Source organism: Grampus griseus (genome assembly GCF_964374135.1).
Source record: "Grampus griseus genome assembly, chromosome: 9".
In the NCBI taxonomy this organism is placed as follows: domain Eukaryota; kingdom Metazoa; phylum Chordata; class Mammalia; order Artiodactyla; family Delphinidae; genus Grampus; species Grampus griseus.
In genome coordinates this window covers 52,369,396-52,392,451 of record NC_139003.1, presented here as the reverse complement: position 1 = coordinate 52,392,451, position 23,056 = coordinate 52,369,396, and the positions used below count along the sequence as shown (strand labels likewise).

The 23,056-nt window shown below is 37.5% G+C and overlaps 1 protein-coding gene across 1 annotated transcript in view; it reads right to left on the bottom strand.

Moving 5' to 3' along the window:
* The window catches only part of ZNF804B (zinc finger protein 804B), a gene marked incomplete at both ends in the record, with an annotated part of 496,853 nt that overhangs the window by 456,879 nt on the left and 16,918 nt on the right, over window positions 1–23,056 (bottom strand). The window lies entirely within an intron of this gene.

Genomic DNA, 23,056 nt, shown 5'->3' with positions numbered 1-23,056 from the left:
TAATAAGGTCATAATAAGTTCTCAAGGTTAACATCATTTTGATGAAATGACTTAAATTTTAATGAAAAGTAGAGATGAAAAAGGACAAACACGTGATTCAGATTCTCATTCATTCTTTCAACCATCAATGAGCAGCTGTCACCACGCAGTATTATGTTCTGAGAGTACAAAATTTTGGGGAAATATACAATGCTTGAGTTGCTTGCAGCCTAAGCTTGGAGGCAAATATGTGTAAAAGTAAATATGATGCATGATATGATGTATGATATGATCATTATTATAGTCGCAATATGCAGGAAAGACTGTAAGAACAAAGTAAGGGAGTAATCTCGCTATGTATGGTCGCTGAAATCAGAAAACAAAACCTAAAATTTGAAAGTAGTACCAAGGCTCACATATTCTGGATGATATAATCAAGAATACTGAGGACATTATAAAGCTAAAGAACACAATAGCTTTTTGAAATGACTAGAAAATACACTGTCAGAAAGCACTGTAATTGTATTATTTCATGCAAAGTCATTTATTGAGCACCCTTCACAGGACAGACACTTGCCAAATGACAGGGATATGTCAGGGTCCAGAGAAGACATGATCCCTCCTCACTTGGGAAACATACTTCTAAATGAGTCTATGTAAGATAAACAAATTGGTTATTTCTTCAATTTAATTCCTAGAAAGCAATTAATTATATGCAATTTCTATATGACCTATTTCAAGTTGGTCTCTCCCTTCCTTTACCCAAGATTAATGCTTTTTTCACACTATTTAAATTTTTCTAGTTTGTTCAAGCAATTAAGCAACATTAATGTTTTACTACTTCAATGATATTTATCCAAAATTGCTTCAATATCCTATGAAATCAACTTTGGAATGAATAGAAGAAATACTGTTATATCATTTTAACTTCATTTCTCATTGCTTATTTGATTTTCAGTCTCTTTGGGGGGGGAACCATCTCAGTATGTACTTCAAATTTGTCATATGTAGATAATATCATAATTTGTTCCATATTAGAATCAAATTTCAGGAAAGACCACTCCTATTTTTTAATTTAGTAATATAGTTTTAGAAAAAGAATGACATTTTTCACTTTAAGCTGACTTGAAGTTCCATTCATTTAAATTTAGTAACATAAAGGATATTTTAGAGAAAATTAAAATTCTTCCAATTAAGAAAGAGTATATAATTTACAAACATTTTATCAGTTTGATAAATATCAAACGCCTCATATTCAGCAATGTGCTATTTACTCTTTGAACTGAAAAGGCACCCATTGATAGTAAATGTTTAGTGACAAAGTGAGTGGAGTTGAGTTAATGCTTTCCAGGCCACCAAAAAAAAAAAAGAAGACGAGGAGGAAATAAATAGAAAGAAAGGAAGGAAGGAAGGAAGGAAAAAAGAAAGAGAAAGAGAGTAAGCCTCAGTCAGTCTTTGAATGTATGTAAGGAAGAGGTTTGGGAGGGCAGATGAGCATATTTAAGAGAACAGAGACGAGCAAAAGCAGGAAGGAGAAAATGAACCAAAAATGTTTATTGGACCAGATGGAATCCATTTAATGGGGTAAATTTTGTTTAGGAACAATATTTTCTAAAGTTAAAATGAATAGAAGTAGTTTACAAGTAAAACTACATATTTGAGTATATAAAAGTACGGCACATTATATTCTCCAAAAATGGCCACTGCAATGTATCCCATCCCACACGCTCTTCTTACAACGTGACCTCAACACACCTCCCATCGCATGGTGGGTTCTAAATACCCTCCCCTTGAAATCAGGCAGACTTTTCTTTGTGACTGCCTAGATGAACACTACAACAGAAGTGATCCAATGTGACCTCCAAGGTCATAAAAATGCCTTGCACTTTGCCTTGATCACTTGAATGGAACCTAGACAATATGCTATGAGCAATCCAAGCAGGTTTCCAGATGACACCCCCAGCCGAACTCCCAGGCAACAGCCAGCATCACCACTGGACATGTGACTGAGTGAACCTTCAGGTGACTCCAGGCTCTAGCCTCCCAGCCAACCCTGGATTTCAAGCCAGACCAACTGACACCATGTGGAGGAGTAGAGTACAGATGAGCTGCTCCCACTGAACCCTGCCTAAACTGCAGATCTGTGAACAGCAAAAATTATTGTTGTTGATTCAAGCTACTAAGTTTTGGGTGAATGTTCATGCAGCAGTCTGGAACACTAATATATAACAAGAATAATTTTGTATGTACATTTTATTGATATATGTACATATCATTTATTTATTCATTCATCTATGCAACTAATATTTTCTAAATATCTACCAGTAAATATTTACCAGGGCACCAAGCACTGTGGTAGTCACTGGATATACAAGCAGAAGTAAGACGTGTGTCCTCCACACTGCCTAGCATAGAACTTCTATTGGTCTATAATACTTTCTGGTGTGAGAAATACTGATAAAAAATTAATTCATTGGCCAAAGGAAAAAAAAAACATAAAAAAATCTCAGTCATTTTTGGAAGAAGTTATAGAAAATATCTAAATGAAAACACTGATTTACTTAGTAGACTGTTACTTTACATTTAAAGGATTCCTGAAGCATGAATTGTGCAAATAATTGGAAAATAAGCACAAAGTAAGCATAAATAAACCACTTATTTATTTATTTTTTTATTTAAATGACACTCTAGAATGAGTTTATTCAAATGCAAGTAGTCACCTTAGGAGAGTTTATATTTATTTCAGTGACAGCATCACTGCTAAAAACATTTTGTAACTCATTAATGGCAGATAAATTAAGGAGGTTTATAAATCAAAGGGAGTTAAAATATTTTAGTTACATCTAGTTTTCTGAACCCTAAATAATATATATTGCAATTTGATTGGTGACCTTAATATTCAAACTTCATTCATAGAAAGGTTTATTTTTAAATATTGTACTCACTCTCAAAGGAAGATCTGCTGTCACTGAACATATTAAAAGAGTGTGACACTGCCTCTAAGGGGAAATACAGATATGTTTCCAGTAACAGTTGTGTTATTAAGAGTCCTACAGAGCTTACCAATATCACATCTTTAAAGGGGACAACACTCATTTAGCTGTGTCTGTTTCGGTATATAGATAAAATGCAGAAATACTATATTCATACCTGACAAATGTAATTTAATTTGATGAAGTCCAAAAATGTGACTCGAGCGTTAGGAAGCCTCAAAAGGTAATTCTCACCCCAATGAGGGTTATAGTTTTCTTACAATGAAACTTTACATAAAACCAGAGCACAGAAGTTAAACCAAATAGAAAATGAGCATTTAAACACTGAACATACAACATTCACTGTTCATATAACAATGACCATATAACATATACTCATATATATCTGAGGAACATACGACATTTAAGTGGCATGGCCAGCACCATTCCCATCCTTTTGTTTTGATACTGATATCTTCTACAATAGACTGACATGCTGACAATCTTGTTCTTGTTTCAGTGTAACCAAGGACTTCCAGGAAGGTTATAGTTTTCTTGAAGGACAACTGAAATAATGTTATTTGGAGGGAAAAACCCTCTTGGGGTGAATTTTAAAATTTGTACTGTCTTCATTCTTTTTTTTTTTCTTTTTTTTTTTTTTTTTGCGGCACGCGGGACTCTCACTGCTGTGGCCTCTCCCGTTGCGGAGCACAGGCTCCGGACGCGCAGGCTCAGCGTCCATGGCTCACAGGCCCAGCCGCTCCACGGCATGTGGGATCTTCCTGGACCGGGGCACGAACCCGTGTCCCCTGCATCGGCAGGTGGACTCTCAAGCCACCAGGGAAGCCCTACTGTCTTCATTTTAATTAAAGAAGCATCTGAATTCCTTCCTGGAGAATCATTGGTTAGTACAAACAGATTCTTACATTTAGTGACTTTATCATAACTTTAGCACGACAAAACAGCATTTCAATTCAGTGAAACCTATCTCTAGCACAGAATTCCCCCAGCTTCCATGAGGAAGTGGAAATGGGACTGCTTAACAACAACTGAATATAGCAAGTACTTTTAGAATATTTCATGTTGTTAGTAAGTGACTTAATGTAGAATTAGAGTTCTCCCCCTTGTGGTCAATTATGTAAATTTCCAGATTACCTGCTGATACGATTTACACAATAAATACAGAGCATAGTTTATAAGAAAATATAAAGAGAAGCCCCAAAGGTACCTGTCAAATGTCTGTTCTACCTGCCTGCCCCCTCAGCCACACTGTTGTGCAGAAAAAGACATTAAGTGCTTTGCCAACAGTAAAAGCAAGAGTTGGTAATACTAGTCCCCTATTTCCACTTCATCACTTTAAATAGTTAACTGTAGTCATGGTTAGGGGTCTGGATTTAACTCTAAGTGCTCTCTTCACTACTACGCCAAACACCTTCTGTGCTCCAGTCCTCACATAATGCCTTTTCAAGACACCCGACTGGATTTCCACAGGCACCTCCATCTGCAAGAGTCCTGGATAGAAAGAATCATTCCTTGCCTCTACTATCCCTTTAATCTGCTCCCCCACCTGCACTCCCTGTTGCTGTAAAATGGACCACTCTCCACACAGTTGCCAAGTCGGAACTTGAACGTTGTCCTAATTTCCTCCCTTCCTTTTTATTTCACTGACAGCCAATCAATCCAGGCCCCACTCATTTTCCACAGTAAGTGTTTCTAGTGTCTGGCCTTGTTTTTGTGCCATTCTTAGGGATCTCCCTCACTCTAATCTTCTCTTCCACCTCTCTGTCTTTCTAGTCTATGTAATATGTCTATCAAAGTTAAAGGCAGTATAGCAAAAGATGTAAGAGAGTCACCTATGGTATCAAATTGCTGTACTGAAACCTGGTTCTGAAAGTCTGTAGAGATGCAATCTGTTTCTTTAACCTTCTGCACCTCAGTTTCCTCATCTACAAAATAAGTGTGATTAACAGTATCTATAAGACTGGTTACGGACACTGCATGAAATAATGGTGGCAAGATCCTAGCACACAGTGAACACTAATAAATGTTATTCCTCTGATCAAAATTCTTCAGTGGCTTTCATTTCATCTTCCATATAAAAAGCAAAGTTCTATCATGATTTGCAAAGCCTTGATTCTCTGATTCTTGCTTACTAAGCTACCCACCCTCATCTGTACTCATCATTCCCTTTCTCACACTTTGTTCTCTAATGATTTCCCAATACTTTCATGCTTTTATGCCTTTATACCTTTAACTTCCTTCCTCATTTCTCTTAGCAAGATTCTCCTTATGGAGGGCCCTAAACCAAGATGACAGAGTAGAAGGACGTGTTCTCACTCTCTCTCATGAGAACACCAGAATCACAACTAGCTGCTGGACAGTCATCGACAGGAAGACACTGGAACTCACCAAAAAAGACACCCCACATCCGAAGACAAAGGAGAAGCCACAATGAGATGGTAGGAGGGGAGCAATCACAATAAAATCAATCCCGTAACTGCTGGGTGGGTGACTCACAGACTGGAGAACACTTATACCACAGAAATCCACCCACTGGAGTAAAGGTTCTGACCCCCATGTCAGGCTTCCCAACCTGGGGGTCCAGCAACAGGAGGAGGAATTCCGAGAGAAACAGACTTTGAAGGCTACTGGGATTGGATTGCAGGACTTCGACAGAAATGGGGGAAACAGAGACTCCACTCTTAGAGGGCACACACAAAGTAGTGTGCTCATCAGGACCCGGGGGAAGGAGCAGTGACCCCAGTGGAGACTGAACCAGACCTACGTGCTAGTGTTGGAGGGTCTCCTGCAGAGGCAGCGTGTGGCTGTGGCTCACCATGGGGACAAGGAAACTGGCAGCATAAGTTCTGGGAAGCACTCCTTGGTGTGAGCCCTCCCAGAGACTGCCATTAGCCCCACCAAAGAGCCCAGGTAGTCTCCAGTGTTGGGTTGCCTCAGGCCAAACAACCAACAGGGAGAGAACACAGCCCCACCCATCAGCAGTCAAGTGGATTAAAGTTTTACTAAGCTCTGCCCACCAGAGCAACAGTCAGCTCTACCCAACACCAGTCCCTCTCCATCAGGAAAGTTGCACAAGCCTCTTAGGTAGCCTCATCCACCAGAGGGCAGAGAGCAGAAGCAAGAAGAACTACAGTCCTGCAGCCTGTGGAACAAAAACCACATTCACAGAAAGGTAGACAAGATGAAAAGGCAAACAGCTATGTACCACATGAAGGAACAAGATAAAACCCCAGAAAAACAACTAAATGAAGTGGAGATAGGCAACCTTCCAGTAAAAGAATTCAGAATAATGATAGTGAAGATGAACCAGAACCTCGGAAAAAGAATGGAGATGGAGAAAAAAGATCGAGAAGATGCAGGAAATGTTTAACAAACACCTAGAAGAATTAAAGAACAAACAAACAGAGATGAACAATACAATAACTGAAATGAAAACTACACTACAAGGAGTTAATAGCAGAAAAACAGAGGCAGAAGGACAGATAAGAGACCTGGAAGACAGAATGGTGGAATTCACTGCTGTGGAACAGAATAAAGAAAAAAGAATGAAATGAGGACAGCCTAAGAGACCTCTGGGACAACATTAAACGCAACAACATGCGCATTATAGGGGTCCCAGAAGAAGAGAGAGAGAAAGGACCAGAGAAAATATTTGAAGAGATTATAGTCGAAAACTTCCCTAACATGGGAAAGGAAATAGCCACCCAAGTCCAGGAAGCACAGAGAATCCCATAGAGGATAAACCCAAGGAGAAACACACCAAGAGACATAGTAATTAAATTGGCAAAAATTAAAGACAAAGAAAAATTATTGAAAGCAGCAAGGGAAAAATGACAAATAACATACAAAGGAACTCCCATAAGGTTAACAGCTGATTTCTCAGCAGAAACTCTACAAGCCAGAAGGGAGTGGCATGACATATTTAAAGTGATGAAAGGGAAAACCTACAACTAAGATTACTCTAATCAGCAAGGATCTCATTTAGATTCGATGGAGAAATGAAAAGCTTTACAGACAGGCAAAAGCTAAGAGAATTCAGCACCGCCAAACCAGCTCTACAACAAATGCTAAAGGAACTTCTCTAAGTGTGAAATACATGAGAAGAAAAGGACCTACAAAAACAAACCCAAAACAATTAAGAAAATGGTCATAGGAACATACATATTGATAATTACCTTAAACGTGAATGGATTAAATGCTCCAACCAAAAGACACAGGCTTGCTGAATGGATACAAAAACAAGACCCATATATATTCTGTCTACAAGAGACCCACTTCAGACCTAGGGACACATACAGACTGAAAGTGAGGGGATGGAAAAAGATATTCCATGCAAAAGGAAATCAAAAGAAAGCTGGAGCAGCAATACTCATATCAGATAAAATAGACTTTAAAATAAAGAATGTTACAAGAGAAAAGGAAGGATACTACATAATGATCAAGGGATCAAGCCAAGAAGATGATATAACATTATAAATATATATGCACCCAACATAGGAGCACCTCAATACATAAAGCACCGGCTAACAGCTATAAAAGAGGAAATTGACAGTAACACAATAATAGTGGAGGACTTTAACACCTCACTTACACCAATGGACAGATCATCCAGACAGAAAATTAATAAGGAAACACGAGCTTTAAATGACACAATAGACCAGATAGATTTAATTGACATTTATAGGACATTCCATCCAAAAACAGCAGATTACACTTCTCAAGTGCGCACGGAACATTCTCCAGGATAGATCACATCTTCAGTCACAAATCAAGCCTCAGTAAATTTAAGAAAATTAAAATCATATCAAGCATCTTTTCTGACAACAACTCTATGAGATTAGAAATGAATTACAGGGAAAAAAACGTAAAAACTCAAACACATGGAGGCTAAACAATACATTATTAAATAACCAAGAGATCACTGAAGAAATCAAAGAGGAAATAAAAAAATACCTAGAGACAAATGACAAAGAAAACACGACAATCCAAAACCTATGGATGCAGCAAAAGCAGTTCTAAGAGGGAAGTTTATAGCTATACAAGCCTACCTCAAGAAACAAGAAAAATCTCAAATAAACAATCAAACTTTACACCTAAAGGAACTAGAGAAAGAAGAACAAACAAAACAAAAAGTTAGCAGAAGGAAAGAAATCATAAAGATCAGAGTAGAAATAAATGAAGTAGAAACAAAGAAAACAATAGCAAAGATCAATAAAACTAAAGGCTGGTTCTTTGAGAAGGTAAACAAAATTGATAAACCATTAGCCAGACTCATCAAGAAAAAGAGGGAGAGGACTCAAAGCAATAAAATTAGAAATGAACAAGGAGCAGTTACAACAGACCCCGCAGAAATACAAAGCATCCTAAGAGACTACTACAAGCAACTGCATGCCAATACAATGGACAAACTGGAAGAAATGGACAATTTTATAGAAAGGTATAACCTTCCACGACTGAACCAGGAAGAAATAGAAAATATGAACAGACCAATCACAAGTAATGAAATTGAAACTGGATGAAAAATCTTCTAAGAAACAAAAGTCCAGGACCAGATGGCTTCACAGGTGAATTCTATCAAACATTTAGAGAAGAGCTAACACCCATCCTTCTCAAACTCTTCCAAAAAACTGAAGAGGAAGGAACACTCCCAAACTCATTCTATGAGGCCGCCATCACCCTGATATCAAAACCAGACAAAGATGTCACAAAAAAAGAAACCTACAGACCAATATCACTGATGAACATAGATGCAAAAATCATCAACAAAATACTAGCCAACAGGGGCTTCCCTGGTGGCGCAATGGTTGAGAGTCCGCCTGCCAATGCAGGGGACATGGGTTTGTGCCCTGGTCCAGGAGGATCCCATAAGCCACGGAGCGGCTAGGCCCGTGAGCCATGGCCGCTGAGCCTGCGCGTCTGGAGCCTGTGCTCCGCAACGGGAGAGGCCACAGCAGTGAGAGGCCCGCGTACTGCAAAAAAAAAAAAAAAAAAAAAAATACTAGCCAAAAAAATCCAACAACACATTAAAAGGATCATACACCATGATCAAGTGGGATTTATCCCAGGGATGCAAGGATTCTTCAATATATGTAGATCAATCAGTGGGATACACCATATTAACAAATTGAAGAAGAAAAAACATATGATCATATCAGTAGATGTAGGAAAAGCTTTTGACAAAATTCAATACCCATTTATGATAAAAACTCTTCAGAAACTGGGCATAGAGGCAACCTACCTCAACATAATAAAGGCCATATATGACAAACCTAGAGCAAACATCATTCTCAATGGTGAAAAACTGAAAGCATTCACTCTAAGATCAGGAGCAAGAAAAGGATGTCCACTCTCACCACTATTTTTCAACATAGTTTTGGAAGTCCTAGCCATGGCAATCAGAGAAGAAAAAGAAATAAAAATAATACAAATTGGAAAAGAAGAAGTAAAACTGTCACTGTTTGCAGATGACATGATACTATACATAGAGAATCCTAAAGATGCCACCAGAAAGCTACTAGAGCTAATCAATGAATTTGGTAAAGTTGCAGGATACAAAATTAATGCACAGAAATCTCTTGCATTCCTATACACTAATGATGAAAAATCCAAAGGAGAAATTAAGGAAACACTCCCATTTACCATTGCAACAAAAGAATAAAATACCTGGGAATAAACTTACCTAGGGAGACAAAAGACATGTATGCAGAAAACTGTAAGACACTGATGAAAGAATTTAAAGATGATACCAACAGATTACACTACCCAAAGCAATCTACAGATTCAATGCAATCCCTATCAAATTACCAGTGGCACTTTTTACGGAAGTAGAACAAAATATCTAAAAATTTATATGGAGACACAAAAGACCTCGAATAGCCAAAGCAGTCTTGAGGGAAAGAAACGGAGCTGGAGGAATCAAAAGAAACGGAGCTGGAGGAATCAGACTTCGTGACTTCAGACTATATTACAAAGCTACAGTAATCAAGACAATATGGTACTGGCACAAAAAGAGAAACACAGATCAATGGAACAAGATAGAAAGCCCAGAGATAAACCCACACACCTATGGTCAACTAATCTATAACAAAGGAGGCAAGGATATACAATGGAGAAAAGACAGTCTCTTCAGTAAGTGGTGCTGGGAAAACTGGAGAGCTACATGTAAAAGAATGAAATTAGAACACTGCCTAACACCATACACAAAAAAAACCTCAAAATGGATTAAAGACCTGAATGTAAGCCCGGACACTATAAAACTCTTAGAGGAAAACATAGGAAGAACACTGTTTGACATAAATCACAGCAAGATCTTTTTTGATCCACCTCCTAGAGTAATGGAAATAAAAACAAAAATAAACAAATGGGACCTAATGAAACTTCAAAGCTTTTGAACAGCAAAGGAAACCATAAACAAGACGAAAAGACAACCCTCAGAATGGGAGAAAATATTTGCAAAAGAATCAATGGACAAAGGATTAATCTCCAAAATATATATGCAGCTCAATATTAAAAAAACAAACAACCCAATCCAAAAGTGGGCAGAAGACCTAAATAGACATTTCTCCAAAGACATACAGATGGTCAAGAAGCACATGAAAAGGTGCTCAACATCGCTAATTACCAGAGAAATGCAAATCGAAACTACAATGAGGTATCTCCTCACACCAGTTAGAATGGGCATCCTCAGAAAATCTACAAACAACAAATGCTGGAGAGGGTGTGGAGAAAAGGGAACCCTCTTGCACTGTTCATGGGAATGTAAATTGATACAGCCACTATGGAGAACCATATGGAGGTTCCTTAAAACTACAAATAGAACTACCATATGATCCAGCAGTCCCACTACTGGGCATATACCCAGAGAAAATGACAATTCAAAAAGACACATGCACCCCAATGTTCATTGCAGCACTATTTATAATAGCCAGGTCATGGAAGCAACCTAAATGCCCATTGACAGACGAATGGGTAAAGAAGATGTGGTACATACGTGGGTGGATCTAGAGACTGTCATACAGAGTAAAGTAAGTTAGAAAGAGAAAAACAAATATCGTATATTAACGCATATATATGGAACCTAGAAAAATGGTACAGATGAACCGGTTTGCAGGGCAGAAACTGAGACACAGACGTAGAGAACAAACGTATGGACACCAAGCAGGAAAGCAGCGGGGGAGTGGTGGTGGTGGTGTGATGAATTGGGTGATTGGGATTGACATGTATACACTGATGTGTATAAAATTAATGACTAATAAGAATGTGCTGTATAAAAAAATAAATAAAATTTAAAAATTAAATTAAATAAAAGAGAGAAGAGCATTGGCACAAGAAGAGAAAATAAAAGAATATTCTTCTTCAAAAGTTAAAAAAAAAGAAAAAGGAGGAACTCCCTAATTTCTCCTAATATTATCATTTTTTTTAATTTGCCAAAAACGTTGGATAGATGTATATCTATAACTGATTCACTTGCTGTACACCTGAAACTAACACAACATTGTAAATCAACTATACTCCAATAAATTTAAAAATAAATAAATAAATAAATAAAATAGATAGCTAGTTCAAAGCAGCCAGAAAGCACAGGTAGATCAGCTCGGTGCTTTTGATCACCTAGAGGGGTGGGATAGGGAGGGTGGGAAGGAGACGCAAGAGGAAGGAGATATGGGGACATATGTATATGTATAGCTGATTCACTTTGTTATAAAGCAGAAACTAACACATCATTGTGTAAAACAGTTATACTCCAATAAAGATGTTTAAATAAATAAATAAATAAAGCTACTGTGATACGGAAAAAAAAAAAGATTCTCCTTATCGATCAAATCTTATTTCCTCCGTGAAGCCTGGCAAACTCAAGATACCCTTTTCTGTCCTCATCGTACATGGTCCTCAACCACAATCTAGCAAATCTTCTGTCTTATTGCTGCTGTTTATTTTTATACTCATTTCCCAGCAACTTGTAAGCAATTACCATGGGAATTTTTTGGTATTTGTATCTTTAGTGCCTCATTTTTAAAACGAGTCATTTAAAATAGCTGCAAGAATTTCTCCATAAGGTTAATTTTACCTTTTCAAAATGGTTATGAAGTTTCAATGCATTAAAATATTCATATCTGACTGATCAGGGTTTGGCCATTGTCTCTGAAGCTCTCTAAAATAGCAAGTCAAAATATAATGGTTGCACCTTCTCTGAAATCTTCAGTTCTACCCACGTAATAATTTCTTCCACCCGAATTTGGAAGGATACCAGGAATATATTCTGCGAGTGATTCAGTCAAACTTTTGCATTTATATAATACTACTCACTGAACCAAGTACAGGAGCTCATTCCCAATTCACTGGATTAAAAATACTCTTTCTGAATAAGCTACTTATAAGGTATACAACCTTTATTCCATACTTAAAGGTGCTTTCTTTTTATGTTCTTTAAGTCCTTGTTTCACTAGCCATAGTTATCTGTTCTTTGAGATATATGCTTGATAAGACTACAATTTATTTTCTATATTTGCTTAGGTTATAAAAGTGTAAATTTGATTCCATTTTAATTATGTAGTTCACATTTCTGATCTGTTTTTAAAATACTAAGCCATTTTTAAGGACACTATTTTTAAAACAATGCATTAAATATAAAGCTTTGATTTATGAAGGAAGAAACAAATGTCTGAGTATTGAACATATTTACATTTTACCAAAATGCACACTAATGTAATCATCTCCTCCACTCAGGGATCTCTCTGATTCAAGTCTCACCTTTCTCCTCCCTCTCTTCCCAGTTTATAGGCTACTTTGCCTTTGGAAAGCAAAAATATTAGAGTACTCGACAAGAAGGTGTATTTTACCACAGATTAAAAACTTCACACCTTGTAGCATTTTAATTCTTTGATTCTTCACTTTCTATACTACACAGTGACAATTCTTGAACACATACCCTATTCCAGCCAAAATCTAAATGAAAAAAGTGAAAAGAACATTGATGCGAGATGACTGACCTTTGTTACGTACTCTCATTATGTGCCCTTGAACAAATGATTTATTCCTTTGGGGGTCTCTGCTCATCTACATCGTAGAATCTACAAGCATCATAAAAGAAGCCCATGAGCCCTTGAACTTACCAAAAACGTGGCCAAAAGGAAAGACTATGTTAACTCATAGTCAGGCAGTCAGAGGGTAGGATTAGGTATTTTTTATTAAAATTGTGAAGTCTAATGTCTGAATGGATGACTAATCTACCCTATTGGAGAGTATTTGTAAGGAAATACCAACATTTTCCTTTAAAAAAAACTATCTTGGTTGCATCCATTTCAGTGAAAAGATGGATGGGAAACTGAAAAGCCAGGAATTGATATACGAGATCATGACATCTAAATATCAAGTTTGGTAGCACTGTGTAAGAAAAACAGTGAAGAGGGGGGCACTTTTCTGTAAGGCTGATGAGAAGCCACTGAAGATTTTAAGCACAGCATAATCAGATTGGTTTGGCTGCCGAGTTGAGAATGGGCTGGCAGGGGACACGCTGGTGCAGATAGGTTCCTTAGTAAGTTGTCACAAGTCTTCTGGCAGGAGATGATAAGAGCTTGAACTAGATTAACGACGGTAGAAATAGATCTAGGGGACCAATTTGAGACATAATCAGGAGGTAAAGGAACCTGGGTTATGAGAGAGAAAAAAGTGTCAAATACATTAGTTTTCTAGCTTTTTCAACAAGATGGTACCATTCCTGAGGTTGAAAATATACAAGGAGTATGGGGTTTGTAGGAAAATATTGTCCTTTTAATTACTGACATATTATAGCTACATCAGATTGGAACAATCTTTGTTTGATATTTCGATGATCAATATCTTTGGATGAGCTTTAGAGCATATGCATTATACTAAATCTCATACTTTGTTGAAATGGCTAAGTACTAATATATATTTTCCCATATAAGTAAGTAACTTCTAGGAAAGAAAAGTGAAAGAAAGCAGTTTGATAAATTTAAAAAAATAAGCTGAAAGAGAAATTATCCCAAACATTACCCTGAGTCTAATATTCACCACCACAGCTCCCCTGAATCTTATATCTGTATTCAGTGGAGTCAAACATAAAATCAACAGCACTTATTAAGCTTAATTCCTTCCCTTAGTCAAATAAAAGTCATTCAAAGCATTTAACTCAATAATTATTGATTGAGTTCTATAGGTACAGTCATGTGTTAGGAGCCAGGTAAGCCATAAACATATAAATGGTTCCATAGGGCCCCCTTCCAAATCCACTGGTACATCATTTATTCCATTTGCAATAAAAATTTAGGTGAAAAGCTGTCCTTTGGCATTATACTGAAATGACTTGCCTCTTCCTTTTCTCATACATCGAATTTTATTCTCTCTCTCTGCATTTTGTCATTCAGCAAGTATGAACTGAAAAACTGTGTCAGGCACTTTGTCAGGCATGGGGGCTCAGGGGTGCAAATAAACATCATTTCTACCTTGGAGAGTATGCAGTCTCTGTCTCCCTCTACCCCAGACACATAAAAGAAAATGAAACAATTATGATAATTGTTATCATTGTGGATATACAAATTGCAATGGTTTCCTAACTTTACCTAGTTTAGAGGATTAGGGGAAGCCTCTGAGGGGAGAAAGACACAAGGATTTCTGAAAGTTAAATAGAGGTGAACCAAATAAAAGGCAAGGAATAGGAGGGGAGTGTTCCTGGCAGAGGAGACATATATATATATACATATATAATAAATATACATATATGTATATATATGTGTATATATGTGTGTGTATATATATATGTGTATGTATATATATGTGTATATATATATATATATATATATATACACACACACACACACCCTAGCAGAGCGGTGTTCTAAAACCTAAAGGCAAGAAGAGCCATACTGTGCTAGAAGAACAGAAAGAATTTCAGTAAGGCAGGACCTGAAATACAAAGGGAAATCGTAAGAGATGAGACTGGATAGTAGTTAGGCATGGGACCAGATTATGCAGACACTTAAAGTTACATAAGTACAATGACTTCTCAAGTGAAACAGGACACAGACGTGTTTTAATCAGAGAAGGACCCTGATTAGACATGCATCATAGAAGGACCATTTTGAACTGAGAGAAGAGATTGAAAGAGAACTAGGTAACTAGACAGGATAGGTATGCTATTTCGGAGGCTATTACAGTAATCAGAGAAAGAGATGATAGGAAGTCTGTGCAAAAATCATGGCAACAAGAATAGAAGAGATGGCAAAAATCAAGAGATAGTTCAGATATCTTGGTGTTTGAAAGCAGAAAGTGTGAAGAAGAGAAAAGGGTCAAGGACGGAACAATTGGCAGGCAGTGGTGTTGTGCCCTGAGACAACAATACTGGAAGAGCAGCAGGCTGGAGTTACACAGGGAGTGAGATGAAGTTTTCCATTTTGAATATGCGGAATTTGAGGTTTATGAGAAACATCAATGTTAAACTCTCAATAAGAGAAGTAGATATATTGCCCTGAAGCTCAGAATATAGGTCTGGCATAGAGATGGTGACTCGAAAATCACCCTAGACAACGATAGCATTCAAGAGTAATGCTATCACCTGGCACAAGTATATGGAGTGGAAGGGAAGAGAGCCTACTTTAAAACCCTGGGGAATGCAAAGGGCAGAACATGGACCCACAAAGAATTCTAAGATGTCCTTAGTTAACTTGTCCAGAAGCAGACCAAAGAAGAGGGTAGTGTCATGGAAAAGAACATTTGCTAAAGAAGAAAGTACTCATCAGCATCAACTGCTGTCTCAAAGTCAAGTCAGAAAAGGATTAAAAAGTATATTTTATGACAAGGAGGTCTTTGGTGACTTGGAGCGACTTACATAGAGTAGTGGAGGCAAAAGCAGGATGCAGCAGGCTGAGCAGTGAGTGTTGGGTGAGAAAATAGACCAAGTACACACAACATTTTTAAAAGCTTGGGTGCTGAGTTGTTAGTGAATTTGCAGGGTCAAGTAAAATTCCCTTTTAAAACTCTAAAATTTTTATTAAAAGGAAGACCACTGGTTTATTCTGGTTTCAAGGAAGGAATCTGTCCTCTTATGTGAGATTAAATATCCAATCATGGCCCAAGAGGAAAAGAGCTCTACCCAGTTTCAAATGGCAAAGATATGGTCTTATACCGTAAAGGTCCTCAAGTGACTATTTGTAAAGTTCTGGAAAAGAAAGTTTGCTCAATAAACATCTGGGTTACATAAATAATTGCATTAATCTCTAGAAGAAACCTAGCTGCACAGAAAGTGATTATTTTTTTTAAAACTACTGCTAAAGTACTTTTTTTAATATTTTCTTTTTTGCTAAAGTACTTTTTTATTTACTTGTTTATTTTCATTTATTTTTGGCTGCGTTGGGTCTTCATTATTGCGTGCGGGCTTTCTCTAGATGCGGCGAGCAGGGGCTACTCTTCGTTTGTGGTGTGTGGGCTTCTCGTTGCAGTGGCGTCTCTTGCTGTGCAGCATGGGCTCTAGAGCGCAGGCTCCGTAGCTTTGGTGCATGGGCTTAGTTGCTCTGCGGCATGTGGGATCTTCCGGGACCAGGGCTCAAACTCGTATCCCCTGCATTGGCAGGCAGATTCTTAACCACTGCACCACCAGGGAAGCCCAGAAAGTGACTTCAGAATATGTGTGTGCTCTGATGTTACAGCTCAAACTTTGGGTTATTCTATCGTATTTCTGAAACTGAGTTGCCCCCTAAAATCGAATTCCCCTGCCGAGTTTATGATTAACCCCTATTCCCTTTCTTGTCCCACACCTGCTCCCCTCAAAATTGATAAGTATCAAAGAAAAGGGGGGATTGAAACCGAGCAGGACCCTAAGAGACACTCTCATGTACATATGCCTTTCTGTTTATAGAAAAAGGCTTTAGTCTCATAGACCTTCCCTGAGTTCCAAAGATCGGATTCAAACAGTTAAGTGAGGGAATGCAGAAACAAAAGAAAAGCAAGCCCCACATAATCTTTTCCATGATGTTAGCTTAAGCCAATACCTTGATTTATGACCCAAACTGTTAAGGTAACGCCCTGTGGCTTCAACCAACTGGCCCCAAGCAGACTTAAAAATTGATAACACAGGAAGGGTCAACTGAGAACTGAAACTCTTGAACCATTACATAGGCCCTAAACTAATAATAAAATGCCTCATCTACTGTTTCTGCTCTCTCCTAGAGGAAAGTTAAAGAATCACCAGACCAGACTAGGAACATATAGAATAATCATGACCCCTGGGGCCAAAGGAAGTCATAAGGTTGCACCAAAAAGTCTGCACTGAGATCTTATCCGAAATCTGGGATCACAGAGACCACTCTTCCCCTTTTTCCTTTAAAAATCTTACACCCTGGCCAGCCAGCAAGATGGATTTGAGATGAGTCTAGGTCTCCCATCTTCCAGATTGGCACCTCCTTGACTAATAAACTTTGCTCCAAACTCAGACATTTCAGCTTGTTTGGCCTCACTGTGCGTTGGGCACATGAACTTGGGTTCAACAATTTCCATTGTCAAACTTTACAGTTGATTGCAGATTACGTGTTTTATCTACTTTATGGATCAAGCACTTTGCATCTGTAAATTTTGCTCTGAAATCTGGCCCTTTTCCAAATTGCTTCCTTTTTTGTCCAGTCAGGGCGTGCTAGGAAATTGCAAATTACAATCAAATCTCAATTTTCCAAACTAATGATTTTAAAGAGGAATAATGCATAATCCAAAATGATGGTGAATTCATGAACCATTTATCTCTGTAATGTATATTCATTAAACTTGACTCTAAGTACACCTCATATGGCATTCACAACAAAATGATAAAGCATTTCAACGGAAATGACTCAAGGGGACTTGCAAGGTTTTCCAATTTCCCTATTTCTGCTTCCAACTACATCCTATTACTTCTATCACATTTCATGTTCAGGTGACTCATGAAAATAAACTAACATACCATGATTTTTAGGATGCAGATGTTTCATCTACTCCTTGCAGCACTTCCTCATTATTGCTACCAATTTCTACAGCTATGGTCCTCTTTCTCTGTCTCTCTAAAAAGTTTCCTTCACAAAAGTAAAGAGAATAGTAAAACAAACCCATATACCCATCACCTACCTTCAACAATGATCAGCACCTCTTAAAAATTTACTGTGTTGAGAGTTCCCTGGTAGCCTAGTGGTTAGGATTCTGGGCTTTCACTGCTGTGGCCTGGGTTCAATCCCTGGTCTGGGAGCTGAGATCGCACAAGCCACACGACGTTACCCGCCCCGCCAAAAAAATTTACTGTTTGTTAAGAAGCATGACTATTATCTCTTTAATATACTATAGGTTAAGAAAGCACATGACTACTATATATAAAATAGATAACCAACAAGGACCTACTGTATAGCACAGGGAACTATACTCAGTAATTTGTAATAACCTGTAAGGAAAAAGAATATGAATAAATATATATGTGTGTGTATAACTGAATTACTTTGATGTACACCTGAAACTAACATAACATTGTAAATCAGCTATATTTCAATTTAAAAAAATCAGAGAAAACCCCCCAATTTTTTTTTTAATTAGAAAAAAAAGAAAGCACATGAATACTAGAACTAGAAGGAGCTTTAGATATTATCTGTTCCAGCCTAGTCCCTCAGTAAGGAAAATGAGCAAGTAGGGACTTAACAAAGCACAGTACTGATTGATAATAAAGTAAGAACTAGACATTGTCCACACCTATCTTATTCCTTCTGGTGAAATCAAGACTACAGCTCTACTGCCTTATTCTTGGTACAGAATATGTCCCCAAATCCACAAACTATTACTTTCTACGGTCTTACAAAGCACAAACAACATGAAGTTTTTTAAACTTTGACATATTAGCCACATGATTATTGAGTTGAATTTTGAAGAGTGAACAGCTCAGTGATGATCTGTAAGAAACAAAGAAAGTTCTTACCTTGGATGTTTAAAAAACATCCAACGTCCTGGTTAAAAACCAGGACGTCATCCAAGAATGTACTCAATATTTACTTTTTTTAGAAAGATGATTTTTATAAAGGGATAATTTCAGCAGTTCCTGTATTCCTTTCACCACATACAGAGGAAGGTAATTATAGGTTTGACGTTTTCACTTTTGACCTTGTATAAGTAGCAGAAGATTTTAGAAAGTGAGTTTAGGGCTTTCATATAATATTAAGTTAAGAAGAGTGTGATGTTTTCCTCAAGAGTTCTCTTGTCCATAAAAACTGCTTTGGGGGATAATTCTTAGGAGGACCACTCACCCATGTCTGTTGCTAAAGATGTTTACTCAGAGTATTTTATTACGTCAGAGGAGCTGGAAACCCACAGCTTAAGGTCGGCGTGTTCTACTAACAGAAGTGCCATTTCTTATCTCTGGCTCTACCTGGTTCTTCTTGCTAATATTAACCAAATGACAGTTGTATAAGCACAAGTAATTAGTTTATGAATGACAATAAGACAATGTTTTCCCTTTTGTATTTTTAAGAGACACCAAAATATCTCTTTAATGAAGCTCTCAGTTGATTAATAGGAATAAAATGCTTGCATAAATAGAATTATGTGCATTTTTGGAACATAATTAAAGACATGGGTAGATAGATAGGTAGATAGATGACAAGAGAGATCAGTGTGTATATATATATATATATATATATATATATATAAACCCAAACTAGAGAAACCAATTAAGATTCATAAATCTGCTCCCAATCAAGTGTGAGAACCAGGGATTTAACTATCAAAGTTTAACAGTGTAGTACAAGAAAGTCTTCGTATAAATAATGCAGATCATTTCTCTACCAATTATGTCCTCCTTCACCCCTACTCTGACTCCCATCTGAGAAGCTCTGCATGTGGGTCACAACTGTGTGACCCTGTCACCCTCCCTTCCTCCTAATCTCCCTCTTTCTGCTCTATTACGTGCACACACACAGCATACAGCCTGGATTAGTACTATCTACCGGGAGCAGAGAAAGCCCATATATAAGGCAGCAAATGATGAAGCTGAAGTGAGAAGCAGACATGAGTTGCCTGGGAATAGTGGAGAGACAGAATCACTTCAGCTCCTGATTCTATTTCCCAGCCCTGGCTGAGGCCTGGTGGCATTTTCTACACCTGACTCCTTCCAATAATTTCTTCTCCTTTGCTTAAGTCAGTTAAAGTGGTTTGGCAGGGGTGGGTATCTTTTTCCCTCTTGAAGCAATTAATTCCTTATCAGCCTGACAAATATTTGTCAAAGCAACCTACTCACACAGTGCGAAGAGTTCTCAGTTTCACATTAGAAGATTCATGTTCAAATCTCCTATGTTCTGCTGGCTGACTGTGACCTGGAGAAAGTTATTTAACCTCTCTGGGCCTCTGTTTGCTCACCTATAAATTGAATGAGCACCCAAATATTCAGTGAGATAAAATACACATGAAAATAACCAGCAACTCAATAAGTGTTTGTTGAATTCATCAGAGTTCAGAGTGTGCTCTGAAAGTTTGCCGTTTCCATAATGCAGTTATGACAGTAAGCTTTGTGACAAGGGCATGAGATGGTCTGAATTCTGACCAACAGCTTTGGGAGACCTCAAGAATGTTGGGCCAATTAGTCAAGCTGTTGATACATAATGCTTCCACAGCAAGGATCCAGTAGTCTAGAGATATTCCAGAAAATCTCCTAGCAGGGTAAGCACAGAGTAAGTGCTCCAGCAGGCTTTCGCTGCTGCTCTTAATATCCGCGGGAAGAATCTGAGCTACCCTTTGATAGATGTTCAAATACCAACTCTGACAATTGGACCCTGATCAGTTAATTAACTTTTATTAATGTGTGTTGTGAATACCCAATTTATATTCTTCAATAATAATGTGAACATTTAAAAAATCACCCACCATTGTAATTAAGTGGCTTAATATATTTATGAAGGAATTTTTTAATTATTATTTTAAAGAGCTCAAATTCTAACAAGATGAAGATGGACTTATGTTGGTTTTATGGGTTTTTGTTTCCATTATATGTTTCTAATAAAAAATTGGCTGCTTAATCATATGTACCCGAAGGAAAAAGGTAATAACCCCACTGTGCCTTGTCACCTGACATACATAAATTGATGTTTAATATTCATACCTATGAGCAAAATTAGTATATGACAAAGCAAGAAAAAGTACATAACAATAATGGAAGCAATATACACATTTTAATTTTCTCCTATGGACAGAGATAATTTGGGGTTTTCACCTTGAAAAATTATAATGTTATTTGCAATTTATGTGAGATAAAATTTCGGAAAAGTGCCTCACTTTTTAATTATTACACATTATTAGTGTCTTTGGGCTCCTGGAAAGTGCTTTATAGTTTTGTGTAATTGCCAATTACAAGAGTTTGCACCATTAGTTCCTTACTAAAATCCGAACATTTGTTAATTATACCTACACATTGCTGTACAACTGAATATTTTGTCAAATTTTTATTTAAATTTGTCATATGTATAGATACTCGAATTTTACTTTTCAGTTAATATTTTCATTTAGACCCATTCTAATCAACTAAGATTGAATGAATGTGTAAAAGAATGACCAAGGAGATAAGAGTTTCACTGAATGCCTACTAAGCCCCGGACTCTGTAGCATCCAGGTGCTGTCATTTACCTGGATAAAGAAGAGACAGGTCCTACTGCCAGGAGACTCAACGAAAGAGAAACAAGTATGTGAGTGGACAATTAAAATGCCATTCTGTTGTAATAAATGAAAGTGAAAATTGTCATGGGGGCATAGAGAGAGAATAATCAATTCTCAGTCAAGTGGTTTCACACCTGAGCTTTGGCTTCCGAAGGTCCTGGGTCCAACCACAGCTCTCTGCCCCTCAGCAGCAGATGGAATAGTGCCTCCATCTTAAGATTGTTTTAAGAATTAAATGAGACAATGTGTGAAAGGCTTGTTTGGGCACAGTATGTCTGATGTAGAATAAGTGCTCCCTACCTGTTACTACCATTGTGAACTGGGCATTTGACAGGTTTCTGAACTCCAAGCAAGCATCACAGGGGATTCCCATAGGAATTACCAGTGAAGAAACGAGAGTGAGCAAGTCATAAAACCCTCCTCAGCTCTGGCCTCTGAAGTTCTAAATCCAAGTAAATCCAAGGAGTATTGGTAAGTTCACATTGGTTCAATAATTCTACAATGTTAATGTGTACAACAAACTCGTGGGCTGCTTATTTAAACTGCACATCCAGGCCCCACCCAAGGCATTGTGATTCTTTAAGTCCAGTGTAGAGGCCTCAGATCATTAGTTTAACCCCATTTAAACAACAACAGATGAAGATGAGCTCTTAAGGCCATTCTCGCTTGAGTTTACTACAAGTAACTAAGTTGCCATATATGATATGTAATTTAGCAGTCTTATTTTCCCTCTCTATCCTCCAGAATCAGGGGAAGCAACATACATATACCAAGAGTACTTACTATTGATTGAATTTAAATCAGCCAACTTGATGGCCTTTCTCTAGAATATTCAGAAAATTTTTGAAAAATGAATCATAATCAGAAAAATGAGAAAGGTCCTCTTCTAGAACATATATAATACAGGTTTATTTGCTTAACGTGTGTGTTTCCATTCTAGGCTGTAAACTCCATTGGAGCAGACAACGTGGGGTAGCTCCACCAGCTAGCATAAATGCCATACAGTTAATCAAGGATCATTTTATTTTCAGGAAAATGGAAAATGCTTGCATTCAAGAAGGTAGGAGTGGTAGGAAAGTTGGAGGGAAGGGGTAGATTGGAGAAATATTTAGGAGTTAAAATGAGCAGATTTACCAATCTGATGAGGAATTAAAGAAAAATAGTCTCAAGATTCAAGCCTACACCGTTAAATGAAGATGATGTCCCTAACTAAGAAAGCATGCACTTGGTGGAAGGTTAATTTAGTTTTGGATATTATGTGTTTGAGATGTCTATGGGAGATAATAACCAGTGAATAACCACAGATGCCTATGAATCCAAAATTCTGAGTTGTGGTAAACAGAATAATGTTCCCCATAGATGTCCACGATCTAATTCTCAGAAGCTGTGAATACTGTCTTACATGTCAAAAGGGACTTCGC